Raw genomic sequence first — 16,936 nt, forward strand, 5'->3', positions numbered from 1 at the left:
GTCCCCCCAAAATATGTGTCAACTTCGCTAGGCCATGATTCCCAGTACTGTGTGATTGCCCACCATTTTGTCATCTGATGTGATTTTCCTGGGTGTTGTAAATCCTACCTCTGTGATGTTAATGAGGCAGAATTAGAGACAGTTGTATTAATGAGGCAGACAGGATTCAACCTACAAGATTAGGTTGTGTCTTAAGCCAATCTCTTTTGAGATATAAAAGAGAGATGTGACCAGAGAGACAGGGGGGCATCATACCACCAAGAAAGCAGCGCCAGCAGCAGAGTGTGTCCTTTGGACCTGTGGTCCCTATACCTGAGATGCTGCTAGACCAGGGGAAGATTGAGGACGAGGACCTTCCCCCAGAGCTGACAGAGAGAGAAAACCTTTCCCTGGAGCTGGTGCCCTGAATTCAGACCTGTAGCCTACTAGACTGTGAGAGAATAAATTTATCTTCGTTAAAGACATCCACTTGTGATATTTCTGTTATAGCAACACTAGATAACTAAGACAAAAATATTCTAACAGCTAAACTTATAAGCCATGAAAAGGTGCTACTGAGAAAATACACTTGGACCACGAAAAGAGTGACTAGACAGTTACGATCTTGTCTGGGAGGTTGGTGAAGGCCTTTCTGAGGCAGTGATGTTTAGGCTAAGCTCTAAAACATGATTAGGAGAAAGACAGGTTAAGAGTACGATGGAAGAGGATTTCTCACAGAGAATAGAGCCCAGAAACAGGAGCTGGAAGCAAGGAACATCCAGCGTGGCTCCTGTGGATGGTGCTCAGGGAAGAACGGTAGCATCTGAGTCCAGAGCGATCATCAGAGGCCACACTCTACATTCCTGGGATTTTTTCTAGGTACAACAGGAAACCTTCCAAGAGTTTTAGGCAGATTTACTTAAGAGAAGACTTGCTCTGGCTGCTAAGTAGAAAATGGAGGGAGGACACGAGAGAAAAGAGGATAATGGTAGTATTGGTGGGCAGAGTTGGTACATGCTTTGTGAGCTAGTCTGCGGTACCTGGTAAGTGATTAAATGTGGGAACTGAAGGAAACAGAGAGGCCTTCTGTCTTGAGCAGTTGCGTGAGTGGAGGTGCTATTGGCTGAAATAGGGATGACTTTGAGGAGGATGATTAGGAGCTCTATTTTGGACATTAATTTTAAGATGTTTAAGAGACATCCAGATGGAGATATCCAGAAGACAGTTGGAATATGGAATTCAGGGGTAAGATGTGGACTTAAACTTATTAAAATGGAAGAATCACTCAGAAGGAAAATTTAGAAAAAAAGAGCCTAGGACCAAGACCCAGAGCATTGAACCAGGAATGGAGAAAAACACAAAGCAGGAGCTGGTGTTGTTGTTAGGCGCCATTGAGTCAGTTCTGACTCATAGCTACCCTACGTACAACAGAATGAAACACTACCCAGTCTTGCACCATCCTTACAATTTTTGCTGTGTTTCAGCCCATTATTGCAGCGACTGTGTCAATCCATCTTGTCAAGGGTCTTCCACTTTTTTGATGACCCTCTACCAAGAATGATGTCCTTCTCCTGGGACTGATCCCTTCTGATAGTACGTTGAAAGTACATGAGATGAAATCTCGCCATCTTCACATCTTTCTGTCTATACTTCTTCCAAGACAGGTTTTGGTGAAGAATTCAATATTCTTCACCAACACCATAAATCAAAGGCATTAATTCTTCTTCAGTCTTCCTTATTCATTGTCCAGCTTTTGCATGCATATGAGGTGATTGACAATATCATGGCTTGGGTCAGGTGCACTATAGTCTTCAAAGTGACGTCTTTACTTTATAACACTTTAAAGAGGCCTTTTGCAACAAATATTGTATGAGACCACTATTATAAGAATTCAAGAAAAGGTTCAAACACGGAAGAAAACATTCTTTGATGGTTATGAGGGTGGGGAGGGAGGGAGAGAGGTGTTCACTAACTAGATAGTAAAAAAAAAAAAAGATAGTAGACAATTATTTTAGGTGAAGGAAAGGACAACACAAAATACAGGGGAAGTCAGCACAACTGGACTAAACCAAAAGCTAAGAAGTTTCCTGAATACAACAAAACACTTCGAGGGACAGAGCAGCAGGGGCGGGGGTCTGGGAACCATATTTTCAGGGGACATCTAGGTCAACTGGCATAACAAAGTTAATAAAATGTTCTGTATCCCACTTCGGTGAGTGGCATCTGGGGTCTTAAAAGCTACCAAGTGGCCATCCAAGATGCATCAGTTGGTCTCAACCCACCTGGAGCAAAGGAGAATGAAGAACACCAAAGACACAAGGAAAATATGACCCCAAGAGACAGAAAGGGCCACATAAACCAGAGACTCCATCAACCTGAGACCAGAAGAACTAGACGATGCCTGGCTACTACCAGTGACCACCCTGGCAGGGAACACAACAGAGAGTCCCTGACAGAGCATGAGAAAAGTGGGATGCAGAACTCATTTTCTAGTAGAAAAATCAGACTTTATAGTCTGATTGGGACTGGAGGGACCCCGGAAGATGTGGCCCCCACACTCTCTCTTAGCCCAAAACTAAAACCATTCCCGAAGCCAACTCTTCAGGCAAAGATTAGATTGGACTATAAGAAATTAAATGATACTTGTGGAGAGTGTGCTTCTTAGCTCAAGTAGATACATGAGACTAAATGAGCAGCTTCTGTCTGGAGGCGAAATGAGAAGGCAAAAAGGGACAGGAGCCAGTTGAATGAACACAGGAAATAGAGGGTGGAAAGGAGTGTGCTGTCACGTTATAGGGAGAGCAACTAGGGTCACATAATGTGTGCATAAATATTTGTATAAGAAACTAATGTAAACTGCAAACTTTCACTTAAAGCACAACCCCCCCCCCAAAAAAACTTTAAAAACCAACCACAAAAAAAAAGGCGGCCTTTTGCAGGTTTCCTCAATGCAATATGTCCTTTGATGTCTTGACTGCTGCTTCCACGGACGTTGATTGTGGATCCAAGTAAAGTGAAGTCCTTGACAACTTCATTCTTTTCTCCATTTATCATGATGCTACTTTTTGGTTCAGTTGTGGGGATTTTTGTTTTCTTTATGTTGTGGTGAGGTAGGGGCATAACCAGGAAAGTGTTACGTCACAGAAGCAGAATGATGAGAATGTTTCATGATGAAGGGAGGGGGTTAGCTTTGTAGAATGTTATTGAGAGGTCAGTGGTGGTTCAGTGGTAGAATTTTCACCTCCCCTGTGTAAGACCCTGTTTGATTCTCAGCCAGTACACCTTATACACACCACCAGCTGTCTGTCAGTAGTGTTAGGTGTGTTGTTATGATTCTGAATAGGTTTCAGGAGAGCTTCCAGACTAAGACAGACTAGGAAGAAAGGCCTGGTGGTTTGTTTCCTAAAATCAGCCAATGAAAACTCTACAGATCACAACGGTCCAATGCCATTGTGCATGGGCTCACCATGAGTAGGACATTGACTTAATGGCAGCTAATAACAGTCAGGGAAAGTCTAGCTGATAGGGTGCCAATTGATCAGAGACTTAAAGTAGGTGAGGGATTTGACCATGTAGAGATCTGGAGGAGCGTCGTCCAAGCAGATGGAAGAGCAAGTGCAAAGACTGTGACCATGACAATGTTTGGCATGTATGAAGGACAGTAGGAGGCCAGGACCTGAAGTAAAGTGAATAAGGAAGAGTGTTAGGAATTGAGGTTCTAGAACTGAGGGGTTCTAGGACAGATTATGCAGGACCATGTAGACCAGTACAGGACCTTGGGTTTTACTCTGAGAGAAAATAGATTATAGGAGGGCAAATGTTCAGTAGGGAGACCAGGTAGAGGGAAATTGCAGTAATCCGGATGAGAGCAACGTTGATTTCAGCCACCGTAGTCTCAGTAGAAGTGGTGATTCTGACCTCAAACTGTCTTAAGCTGGCCCCTTTGAGAACCCCCCCATATTATATATGTTTATTACCAGTTTTACCAGTTGCTGTTGAGTTGATTTCAACTCATGGCAACCCCATGTGTGCAGAGTAGAACTGTGCTCCATAGGATTTTCATGACTGTGACCTTTCAGAAGCAGATCTCCAGGCCCTTCTTTCATGGTACCATTGGGTGGGTTTGAAATTTGAACCTTTCAGTTAATAGTTGAGTGCTTAAGTGTTTGCATCGCCCAGGGACTCCATAAAAAAACATATATTAAATATATGTATATGCATCTGTGTGCATGTTTATTAGAAGCAGAAATAATGAGTAAGAATGTAAGTCTCCTACTTATTGACTCCCAAGTTGGCCATCAGCAGCTGACAAAAATACCTGTGTCTCCACCCTAAAGCCAGCAATGGATGAAAGCTTTGAGGTGGTCACCACATAGCAAATGAACATGACACAGGAGAGAGCAGAGCAAGCTCTCCCCACACAGCAATTTGGCATCCGGACTCAGTGGATGAGCAGATATGACTTCAACCATTGTTGGGCTTTTGGGAAAGTTTAAAAATCTAAATATGGGTTTCTTGATGGTCAGCGCAGTAGATGAATTGGGTTATTGTTTCCTTAAAGAAATAAGTTGAACTAAGCAAAGCCTTTATTTGAGCAAAGAACTTGGACTTCATGGATGAGCTCCACAGGCAGTTTATCTAGGTTATTTTGATTCAATGCTTTTATCTGTTGCCAATGAAGCTATGGGAAACCTTTTTTTATCCTTCGAAAGTGTGAACCCCATTACTAAAATCCCTCTTTGATGTTTAAATTACTATATGTCAGAGGTGGAGATCAAACTGTAGCTCTTTCATTTTTTAAGGGAAGAGCAAGAAATAGGGAAACTTTGAATCCTTTCTATTGATCATGCAGTCCATTTAAATACCCTGCACCAAGTTCTCATTTGCCCTCAAGAAAGGCTGTGGGAGGAATTTCTCAATCCACAGCAGCTACCAAACCCATTTCATCTTTTCTCCCTTGAGCCAGTCTATGTAACTGGGAAGCAAAACAATAAAATAAAATAAGTATCTTTCTAAGAAGTAATTCTAAATAAGAGTAATACAGGAACACACACAGTAGAAAGAAAAAGGTTTCTGAAAACAAAATGTATGAGAATTCAAGATAAACATGTTTTTACCAATTGTTTTTAACAGAGAGAAAAAAGAGCATAATTGAGTTGTTGTTAGATGCTGTCAAGTCGGTTCCGACTCATAGTGATCCTATGTACAATAGAACTAAACACTGCCTGGTCCTGTGCTATCCTTGCAATTGCTGTTTATGTTTGAGCCCATTGTTACAGCTACTGTGTCATTCTTTCTCCTTAAGGGTCTTCCTTTTTTTCACTGATCTTCTACCTTAACAAGCATGATGTCCTTCTATAGGTACTCATCCCTCTTGATAACATGTCCAAAATATGTGAGACAAAGTCTTGCCATCCTTGCTTCAAAGTAGCATTCTGGTTGTGCTTCTTCCAAGACAGATTTGTTCTTTCTTTTGGCATCCACATTATATTCAATATTCTCCAGCACCACAATTCAAAGGTATCAATTCTTCTTTGGTCTTCCTTATTCATTGTCCAGCTTTCGCATATAAGGGTTTAATCCTGGCACATAACAGGTGCTCAGACATTTGTTGAATTAATATCTCAGTGGGTCAATCCATTGTTATGGGACCACATTCACGTCAAAGAACAGTCGCCTTTAAGTAGGCTAGCCTCATATGCCCTATGTATACAGATCTTTTACTAATGTAATAGCAAAGTTCTACAAACCCAGAGACACCCAGATAGATCCTGGCTGAAAGCAGAGAATACCAGAAAGATGTCTACCTGTATTTTCTTGACTATGCAAAGGCATTCAACTGTATGGATCATAACAAATTATGGGTAACATTGTGGAGAATGGGAATTCCAGAACATTAATTGTGGTCATACTTTCCACCAAGTTCTCACTTGCCCTCAGGAAAGCCTCATGAGGAATCTGTACATGGATCAAGAGACAGTTGTTAAAACAGAGGAAGGGAACACTGCATTGTTTAAAGTCAGGAAAGGTGTGCGACATGGTTGTATCCTATCACCATACCTATTCGGTCTATATGCTGAGCAAATAATCTGAGAAGCTGGACGATATGAAAAAGAATGGGGCATCAGGATTGGAGGAAGACTCATTAACAGTCTGTAATATGCAGATGACACAACCTTGCTTGCTGAAAGTGAAGAGGACTTGAAGAACTTACTAACTTAATAATGAAGATCAAAGACCATAGCTTTCAGTATGGATTATACCTCAACATAAAGAAAACAAAGATCCTCACAATATTATGATAAATGGAGAAAAGATTGAGGTTGTCAAGTATTTCATTTTACTTGGATGCACAATCAACACCCATGGAAGCAGTAGTCAAGAAATCAAAAGACGCATTGCATTGGGCAAATCGTCTGTAAGAGATCTCTTTAAAGTGTTAAAAAGGAAAGATGTCACCCTGAGGACTAAGGTGCACCTGACCCAAGCCATGGTGTTTCTAATCGCCTCATATGCATACGAAAGCTGGACAATGAATAAGGAAGACAGAAGAAGAGTTAACACCTTAGAATTGTGCTGTTGATGAAGAATATTGAATATACCATGGACTGCCAAAAGAAGAAGCCAATCTGTCTGGAAGAAGTACAGCCAGAATGCTCCTTGGAAACAGGGATGGTGAGACTGTGTCTTACATACTTTGGACATGTTATCAGGAGGGATCAGTCTCTGGAGAAGGACATCATGCTTGGTAAAGTAGAGGGTCAGTAAAGGAGAGGAAAAGCCTCAACTAGATGGATTTACACAATGGCTGTGACAATGGGCTTAAACATAGCAACAATTGTGAGGATGGCACAGGACTGGGCAGCGTTTCATTCTGTTATGCATGGGGCCTCCATGAGTCGGAACCAACTTGATGGCACCTAACAACAATGACAGTAACAGGTGCTTATGCAGTCTTGGGAGTTCCTGGGTGACACAAACAGTTAAGCTTGGCTACTAACCAAAAGGTTGGCAGTTTGAGTCTACCCAGAAGCACCTTGGAAGAAAGGCTTAGCAATCTACGTCCAAAAAATCAGCCATTGAAAACCTTATGGAGAAAAAAAAAAAAGGAGCACAGTTTTAATCTGACACACATGGGGTCACCATGAGTTGGAATCGACTGGACAGTAACTGGTTAACTGGTTACTCAGTTTCTACCATGTGCCTCACACTGTGTTAGGCATAATGGGATGAATAAAAGTGGGAACAATACTTGTAGACGTGACAGAATTAACAACACGAGATTGTACCAATTAAGTTCTAAATTGCATATGGTCAGGTATATGAGTGTGCAAATATTAAGTGCTATGAGCACTGAGGGGACAAAAAAGGATTTGGCTTTCACTAGAGAGCTTAGGTTATAGGGTCGCTATGAGTCGGAGTCGACTCGATGGCACTGGGTTTTTGGGTAGAGTGCTTGGGAGTTTTTCTTCCACTGAACAATTCAGTGTTGAGTAATGGTGTACATGTTTCATGCCAGGCAGTGTACATGATGCTAGGGATTCAACTATGACTAAGAGCCTATCCCAGCTCTCTAGGCTGTGCTTACCAATAGAAATATAATGCAATTTAAATAATTTAAATTTACATATGCAATTTAAAATTTTCTAGTAGCCACATTAAAAAAGATAAAAAAGCAGCAAGTGGGGTTGATTGTAATAATATATTCTATATAAACTAATCTATCCCATGTTAATATATCATGTTTTTGGGTGCCATTGAGTCATTCCTACTCATAACGGCCCCATGTGACAGAGTAGAATTGCACCATAGGGTTTTTTAGGCTGTAATCTTTACGGGACCTGATTGACAGGTGTCTTCTCCTGAGAAGCTGCTGATGGGTTTGAACCACCAGCCTTTCAGTTAGCAGCCAAGTGTTTAACTGTTGTGTCTCAGGCCTCTATAATATATCATGTAACAGGTGATAAATATAAACAATTATTGATGTGATGTTGTATCCATTTTTCCTCTTAAATCTTTGAAGTCCATTTCACACTTACATCTCATTTCAATTTGGACTGGCAATCTTTCAAGTGCTCAGTAGCCACATGAGGGTAGTGGCTACTGTATTAGACACCACAGCTCTGAAGTTACACAGATACCTGAAGAAATAATAATTCTATAGGCAGGAACCAACATAGTGCTATAGACAGAAGCACCACGCAGTTCTTCCACAGCCAAGACCTGAAAAACTGAGTAAAACAGACAGATTTCAATCTTGGAACCCTAAGCATCAAATGAAGAGATAAAGAACTCAACCAAGCATTGAATGGAATAAGAAACTGACAGAGAACAGAGAGCAAGAAGAGATATGGAGCAGAGGTCCCCTATGAGCTAACGCGACACAGGTTTGCCATCTTGGACTCCTGTTGAAGATCAGTCAACAGGGATTACAGTAAAGCAGATTCACAGAGCTCTCAGCAGGAGCTAGAGCACCGCTGGACCTGCTCTGCTGCACTATAGCTGAGCAACTGGCCCTGCCCATCGGACAAGGTGGTAAGAAGTATCGTGCCCACAGACAGGCAAACAACAAAGAATGCACAGCCCGCCTGCTCAGACATGCTTATGAATTCTTGTGTGGAGAAGCTCCTACTCTAGGGGAAGATTGATAACAAGGACTTTCTTCCAGAGCTGACAGAGAAAGCCTTCCCCTGGAGCTGACGCCCTGAATTTGGACTTCTAGCCTCCTAGACTGTGATAGGATAAACTTGTTTGTTGAAACCATTGACTTGTGTTGTTTCTGTTATAGCAGTACTAGATAACTAAGACACCAACCAAGAATAACGTATCTTGCAAAGCTCTCGTTCAAATATGATGGTGAAATTAGGACATTTCCAGATAAACAGAAATTAAGGGACTATGTAAAACCAAACCAAACTTACAAGAATTATTAAAGGGACTCCTTTGGTTTAAGAACAAACAACATCAGACGACAGACTGAATGTAGGACACAAGACCATGCCAACCAGATACCAAGCTAGGAAATGAACTCTCAAGGATTAATCAAAACTAAGAGATTTACATCAGGGAACCAGAGAGGTTAATCTGCAAATGACAACAACATCAGAATAATGAAGGAGGTAATAAATGGTGTAGGTATAAAACTTTCCAATGGAGAGGAAGGCAAGGTGATTCCAAGCAATAAAAGACTGGTTCGAACTGAGGAAGGTAAGGGTAAGTTTCAAGGTAACCACAAAGAAAGTAACAAACCTACTCATCAAAATAATGAAGAAAAGCATAAAGTCTCAGTAAACAGAAAATCTACAAACACAAAAGAAATGGAAAAAAAATCCACAAAAGAAAGGAATTCAGCACAGGAGAGTAAGAGGAACAAAGAAAACATCAGCACCACAAAAAAGCACTACAAATTGACAGCAGTAAACTCAACACCTATCAGTAATTACACTGAACGTAAATGGCCTAAGTGCACCCATAAAGAGACAGATTAAAAAAAAACAAAGATCCATCAATATGCTGTCCACAAGAGACATACCTTAAAACAAAGACATAAATTTATTAAAATTCAGGTGATGGGAAAAGTATATAAAGCAAACAACTACCAAAAAAAGAGCAGGAGTGGCCATACTAATCTCAGATAAAATAGACTTTAAAACAAAACCCACCGTTAAAGACAAACAAGGGCATTATATATCGATTAAAGGGACAATCCATCATGAAGACATAACCATAATAAATATCTACACGCCCAATGACAGGGCTCCAAAATACAAAAACTCTTAACAGCACTGAAAAGGAAATTGACAACAACAACAGAAAAGAAAACCAAACCCGTTGCCAGTGATTCCAACTCATAGCAACCATAAAGGACAGAGTAGAACTGCTCCATAGGGTTTCTAAGGAGCACCTGGTGGATTGGAACCACCAACCTTTTGGTTAGCAACCATAGCTTTAACCACTATGCCACCAGTGTTTCTGAGAAATTGACAGTTCCACAATAATAGTAGGAGACTTCAACACACCACTCTTGGTAAAGGACAGAACATCTAGAAAGAAACACAGCAAAGATACAGAAGATCTAAAGGCCACAATCAGTCAACTTAACCTTATAGACATATATAGAAGATGCTACCCAACAGCTGCAAAGTACACATTCTTTTCCAATGCACATGGAATGTTCTCCAGAATAGACCACATCTTAGGTTTCAAAACAACCCTCAAAAGAATCCAAAACATTGACATAGTACAAAGTATCTTCTCTGATCACAATGCCATCAAAACAGAAATTAACAGGAAGAACGGGAAAAAGATCTAATACATGGAAACTGAGTAACACCCTGCTTAAAAGCCATTGGGTAATAGAAGAAATCAAAGATGGAATAAAAAATTCCTAGAATCAAACAAGAATGAAAACACATCATACCAAAACCTTTGGGACACAGCAAAGGCCGTCCTAACAGGTCAATTTGTAGTAATAGATGACTACATCAAAAAGGAGGAAAAGGACAAAATAAAATATTAGCTACACAACTTGGACAAATAGAAAGAGAACAGCAAAAGAAGCCCACACCCACCAGAAGAAAGGAAATAATAAAGATTGGAACAGAAATAAATGAAATAGAGAATTGAAAAACAATAGAATCAACAAAACCAAAAGTTGGTTCTTTGAAAGGATCAACAAAATTGACAAACCACTGGCCAAAATGAAAAAAGAAAAGCAGGAGAGGATGCCAGTAACCCCAATAAGAAATGAAATGGGGGACATTACAACAGACCCAACTGAAATAAGAAGGATCATAACAGAGTACTATGAAAAACTATACTCCAACACATTTGAAAACCTAGAGGAAGTGGACAAGTTTCTAGAAACACACTATCTACCCAAACTAACACAAAATGATATTGAGAAGATAAAGAGAAGAGATTGAAAAGGTAATTAAAACAAACAAACAAAGAAAGAAAATAAACAACTCCCAACAACAAAAAGCCCTGGCCTGAATGCCTTCACTGGAAAATTCTGCCAAACAGAGAAGAGCTTATACTGGTACAACTCAAACCATTTCAGAACACGGAAATGGAAGGGATGCTCCTGCATTTCTGTGAAGCCAGCAAAACCCTGATACCAAAGACACCACAAAAAAAGAAAATTACACACCACTGTCTCTCATGTATATAGATGCAAAAATTCTCAATAAAATTCTAGGCAATAGAATTCAGCATCATAAAAAAAATTGAATACGAGCAAGTGGGATTCGTATCAGGTATACGAGGATGGTTCAACATTAGAGAATCATTCAAGGTAGTCCACCACATAAAGAATCACATGATCATCTCAATAGACACAGAAAAGGCATTTGGCAAAGTCCAACACCCATTCCTGATAAAAACTCTCAATAAAATAAGTGTACAGAAATTCCTCAACATAATAAAGGGCATCCATGCAAACCCAACAGCCAACAACATTCTTAATGGAAAGAGGCTGAAAACATTCTCCTTGAGAACAGGAACAAGACAAGGATGCCCTTTATCATCATTCCTATTTAATACTGCTGGAAGAGCAATAAGGCGAGAAAAAGAAATACAGGGCATCAAAATTGGTAATGAAGAATTTAAAACTGCCCTTATTTGCGGATGATATGATTCTATACGAAGAAAACCCAAAAGACTCCACTACTGGAGCTAATAGATTCAGCAGATTGGCAGGATACAAGATAAACATACGAAAATCAGTTGAATTCCTGTACACCAATAAAGAGAACTACGAAAAGGAAATCAGGAAAACAATACCATTTATGTTGTTGTTGTTAGGTGCCACTGAGTTCGTTCTGACTCATAGCCACCCTATGTACGACAGGAGGAAACACTGCCCAGCCTGTGCCATCCTCACAATCGTTATGCTTGAGCCCATTGTTGTGGCCACTAGGTCAACTCATCTTGTTGAGGGTCTTCATTTTTTTCACTTGCCCTCTACTTTACCAAGTATGATGTCCTTCTTCAGGGACTGATGCCTCCTGACAACATGTCCAAAGTATGTGAGATGCAGTCTCGCCATCCTTGTTTCCAAGGAGCATCCTCATTGTGCTTCTTCCAAGACAGATTTGTTTGTTCCTTTGGCAGTCCATGGGATATTCAATACTCTTTGTCAACACGACAATTCAAAAGCTTCAATTCTTCTTTGGTTTTCCTAAGTCATCATCCAGCTTTAGCGTGCATATGAGGTGATTGAAAGAATACCACGGCTTGCGTCAGGCACACCTTAGTGTTAAAGGTGATATCTTTGCTTTTGAACAGTTTAAAGAGCTCTTTTGCAGCAGAATTGCCCAGTGCAGTGCATCTTTTGATTTGACTACTGCTTCCATGGGTGTTGATTGTGGAAATAAGTAAAATGAATCTTTGAGAACTTCAAACTTTTTTTCGGTTTATGTTGATATGTAATCCACCTTGAAGGCTGTGGTCTTTGATTTTCATCAGTAAGTGCTTCAAGTCCTCTTCACTTTCAACAAGCAAGATTATGTCATCTGCATATCGCAGGTTATTAATGAGCCTTCCTCCAATCCTGATGCCCTGTTCTTCATATAGTCCAGCTCCTTGAATTATTTGTTCGGCATACAGAGTGAATAAGTATGGTGAAAAGATGTAACCCAGACACACGTTTCCTGACTTTCGACCACGCAGTATCCCCTTGTTCTGTTCGAATGGCTGCCTTTTGAACTATGTACAGGTTACTCATGAACACAATTAAGTGTTCTGGGGTACCCATTCTTCTCAATGCTGTTCACAATTTGTTATGATCCACACAATCGAATGCCTTTGCATATTCAATAAAACACAGGTAAACATCTTTCTGTTATTCTCTGCTTTCAGCCAGGATCCATGTGACATCAGCAGTGATATCCCTTGTTCTATGTCCTCTTCTGAATCTGGCTTGAATTTCTGGAAGTTCCTTGTTGATGTACTGCTGTAACCGCTTTTGAATGATCTTCAGCAAAATTTTGCTTGTGTGTGATATTAATGACATTGTTCGAAAATTTCCACAGTCTGTTGAATCTCCTTTCTTTGGAATGGGCACAAATATGGATCTCTTCCAGTCAATTGACCAGGTAGCTCTCTTCCAAATTTCTTGGCATAGGCAAGTGAGTACTTCCAGTGCTGCATCTGTTTGGTGAAACATCTCAATTAGTATCCCATCAATTCCTGGAGCCTTGTTTTTCACCAGTGCTTTCAGTGCAGTTTGGATCTCTCCCTTCAGTACCATCGGTTTCTGATCATATGCTAATTCCTGAAATGGTTGAACACTGACCAATTCTTTTTGGTATAGTGATTCTGTGTATTCTTTCCACCTTCTTTTGATACTTCCTGTGTCATTTAATATTTTCCCTGTAGAATCCTTCAGTACTGCAACTTGACACTTGAATTTTTTCTTCGGTTCTTTCAGCTTAAGAAATTGACACTACAGAAACATAAATAAACTATGAAATAAGCAGAGTGTAACATAAGGTAGGAAACCCTGGTGGCATAGTGGTTAAGTGCTATGGCTGCTGACCAAAAGGTCGGTAGTTCGAATCTGCCAGGCACTCCTTGGAAACTCTATGGGGCAGTTCTACTCTGTCCTATAGGGTCGCTATGAGTGGATTTTAACATGAGGTAATGGTTTCACTTAAGACGATCTGATAAGGTGTTTGCATTCAACTGTTAAGCTAATGTGGTATAATTATCAAATTAATAGAAACAAATGCACGGTTTCATTTGTTTATTTCCCGATTACGAGGGGACTACTAAACTCAATCCATGACTTCTTGACCATGGCTTGTAAGTTTATTATACAATTATGATCAAAAGTAACATTTTCAGACTATTTTTATAAACATAAACAAGAGATTAAAGAAAATGAACAGCACAAAAGGAAATGAACAGAACGATATGATTTACCTGTAATATGGGAGGAGGGGTGAATAAGGCTGAAATTCGCTTCTGGAAATGTCACAAGACACGCGTAGTATAAGCATGGGCACACTATGCCAAAACTGTTTTACTTAATTACATCATTTCCGCGCATTATATGTGTGTGTGTGTTTTTTATTGTGCTTTAAGTGAAAATTTGCAAATCAAGTCAGTCTCTTACACAAAGTTATACACACCTTGCTATCTACTCCTAGCTGCTCCCCCCTTAATGAGACGGCACACTCCTCCTCTCTACCCTGTATTTCCTGTGTCCATCCAACCAGCTCCTGCCCCTCTTTGTCTTCTCATCTTGCCTCCAGATAGGAGTTGCCCACATAGTCTCATGTGTCTACTTGGGCCAAGAAGCTCACTCCTCATCAGTATCAGTTTCTTGTAGTCCAGTCCAATCCCTGTTTGAAGAGTTGGCTTCAGAATGGTTCCAGTCTTGGGCCAACAGAGGGTCCGGGGGCCATGAACTCTGGGGTCCCTCCAGTCTCAGTCAGACCATTAAGTCTGGTCTTTTTACGAGAATTTGAGGTCTGCATCCCACTGTTCTCTCCGCTTCATCAGGGATTCTCTGTTGTGTTCCCTGTAAGGGAATTCATCAGTAGTAGCCAGGCGCCATCTAGTTCTTCCCATCTCAGGCTGATGTAGTCTCTGGGTTATATGCCCCTTTCTGTCTCGTGGGCTTATATTTACCTTGTGTCTTTGGCGTTCTTCTTTCTCCTTTGCTCCAGGTGAGTTGAGACCAATTGATGCATCTTAGATCACCGCTTGCTAGTGTTTAAGACCCCAGACGCCACTCACTGAAGTGGAATGGAGAACATTTTCTTAATAAACTTTGTTATGCCAATTGAGCTAGATGTCCCCTGCTACTCTGGCCTTCAAAGCATTCAGTTGTATTTAGGAAACTTCTTTGCTTTTGGTTTAATCCAGTTGTGCTGACCTGTGAGTGTGTTTTTTATGTGGGCACATTATTTGTGAAAAATACAGTGTATATAACAAAACATTTGTCGATTACACTTTTTTTACATGTTCAAATCAGTGACATTGTACATGTTTCGCAACCATCGCCACTATTATTTCCAATTTATTCCACCACCGTTAACAGAAAATCAGTTAAAATCAGCCCCCTAATCTAGGATTTCCCATTTCCTCCTCCCTCCCGTCCCTGGTAACCACCAATAAACTCTGGTCTCTGTACATTTGCCTATTTCATATATGTGGGACCATAAAATATTTGACCTTTTATAACTGACCTGTTTCACTTAGCATGTTTTCAAGATTCATCCATGTATCAGGGTTTCATTTCTCTTTATGACTAACATTACTTTGGAGCCTTCGTGGCACAGTGCTTAAGAACTCGGCTGCTAACCAAAAGGCCAGTAGTTCTAATCCACCAGCCTCTCCTTGGAAACACCATGGGGCAGTTCTACTCCATCCTATAGGGTCACTATGAGTTAGGATTGACTCAATGGCAATGGGTTTGGTTTGTTTTGGGTTAGTATTCCTTTATATGTATGTACCATATTCTGTTTATCCATTCATCTATTGATGGACATTTAGGTTATTTCCACCTCTTGGCTGTGTGAATAATGCTGCAATAAACATTGGTGTACAGGTTTCTGTTTATATTCCTGCTTTCAATTCTTTTGAAAGATTGGGATTGCTGGATCAGATAGTAAGTCTTTAACTTTTTGAGGAACCTCCAAACTGTTTTCCACTGTGGCTGTATCATTTTGCATTCCCACCAGCAATGGATGAATGTTCCAGTCAGTCTGCATCCCCACCAACATCTGTTATTTTCCATTTCTTTGATCATAACCATTTTACTGGGGGTGAAGTGGTTTTGATATGAATCTCCCTAATGACTCATGACATTGAACATTTTTCATGTGCTTGTTGGCCATTTGTGTTTCGTCTTTGGCAAAATGTCTCTTCAACTCCTTTACCCATTGTTTGATTGGGTTGCTTGTCCTTTTATTCTTGAGTTATAGTTCTTTATATATTGTGGATATTAAACTATTATCAGATATATGGTTCCCAAATGTTTTTTTCATATTCTGTAGGTTGTCTCTTCGCTTTGTTGATAAAGTCCTTTGATGCACAAAATAATTTTATTTGGGTGAAGTCTCATTTATCTAGTTTGTCTTTTCCTGCTTGTGCTTTTGGTTTCCTTATTCTTTAAGCCACTTTTATTGGATATTATATTACTTACAGTCAAAAACACCTGGAAACGCTAGTGTACACTCAATTCTAAGTTCAGAATATTGATATGAATGTTCTACCTAAACCAAAAATTTCTGGCCATTTTAATTTCATTCTTGAAGCTAAAAACAGAATGCCTTCTAAGATACATCCTGACACGGGCTGCCTTAGCATCCCTGATATTGTATCTCATCTTGCCAAAATTCTAGTTCTTGAATTTTAGCTAAGTGTTAGACATTTTAAATGGAAATTAAACATTAAAATAATTATTTTATAACTGACTGATTTTTACAAATGGAAACTGAAGCAGACACAATAACCACCATTCCCACTTCAACCCTCAGGATACTTCGTAGATCTCTGAATATTAACGGGAAAACCTGGGGTGAATGGATAATCTGTCAGGGTTCTTCCTCCTTCAACATTTTATGTGTCTGTGGGTTAAATTGCTGAAGTTCCACATAGGAATTCTGGCAGTTATGGTTGTTATGAGTTCAAAGACTAAATATTTTAGAAAATTTCAGTTATCCTGAGAAATAGTATACATTTTCCTTCATGCTGTGGCTTGTTTCCTCTCTCATTTTGGTTAAGCTAGTACATTGTGTTGAGAAATTCTAGGAGGGAGAGAGGCAGCCTTTTGAAAGAAAGCGAGGAGGACATGCTGAATAAAAGAGAAAAGACCATTTGACATTTCTAAAGGTAAATTAAGTGTTATAAAATGTCAACAGGAAGTAATACTTTATCTCATGGTTATTTGATTTCTGTCTTTGATTTAGAAGGTAGCTTTTTTTCTCATCTTGGTATTGTGGAA

This window comes from Loxodonta africana, chromosome X, assembly GCF_030014295.1.
Source record: "Loxodonta africana isolate mLoxAfr1 chromosome X, mLoxAfr1.hap2, whole genome shotgun sequence".
NCBI classification, from domain to species: domain Eukaryota; kingdom Metazoa; phylum Chordata; class Mammalia; order Proboscidea; family Elephantidae; genus Loxodonta; species Loxodonta africana.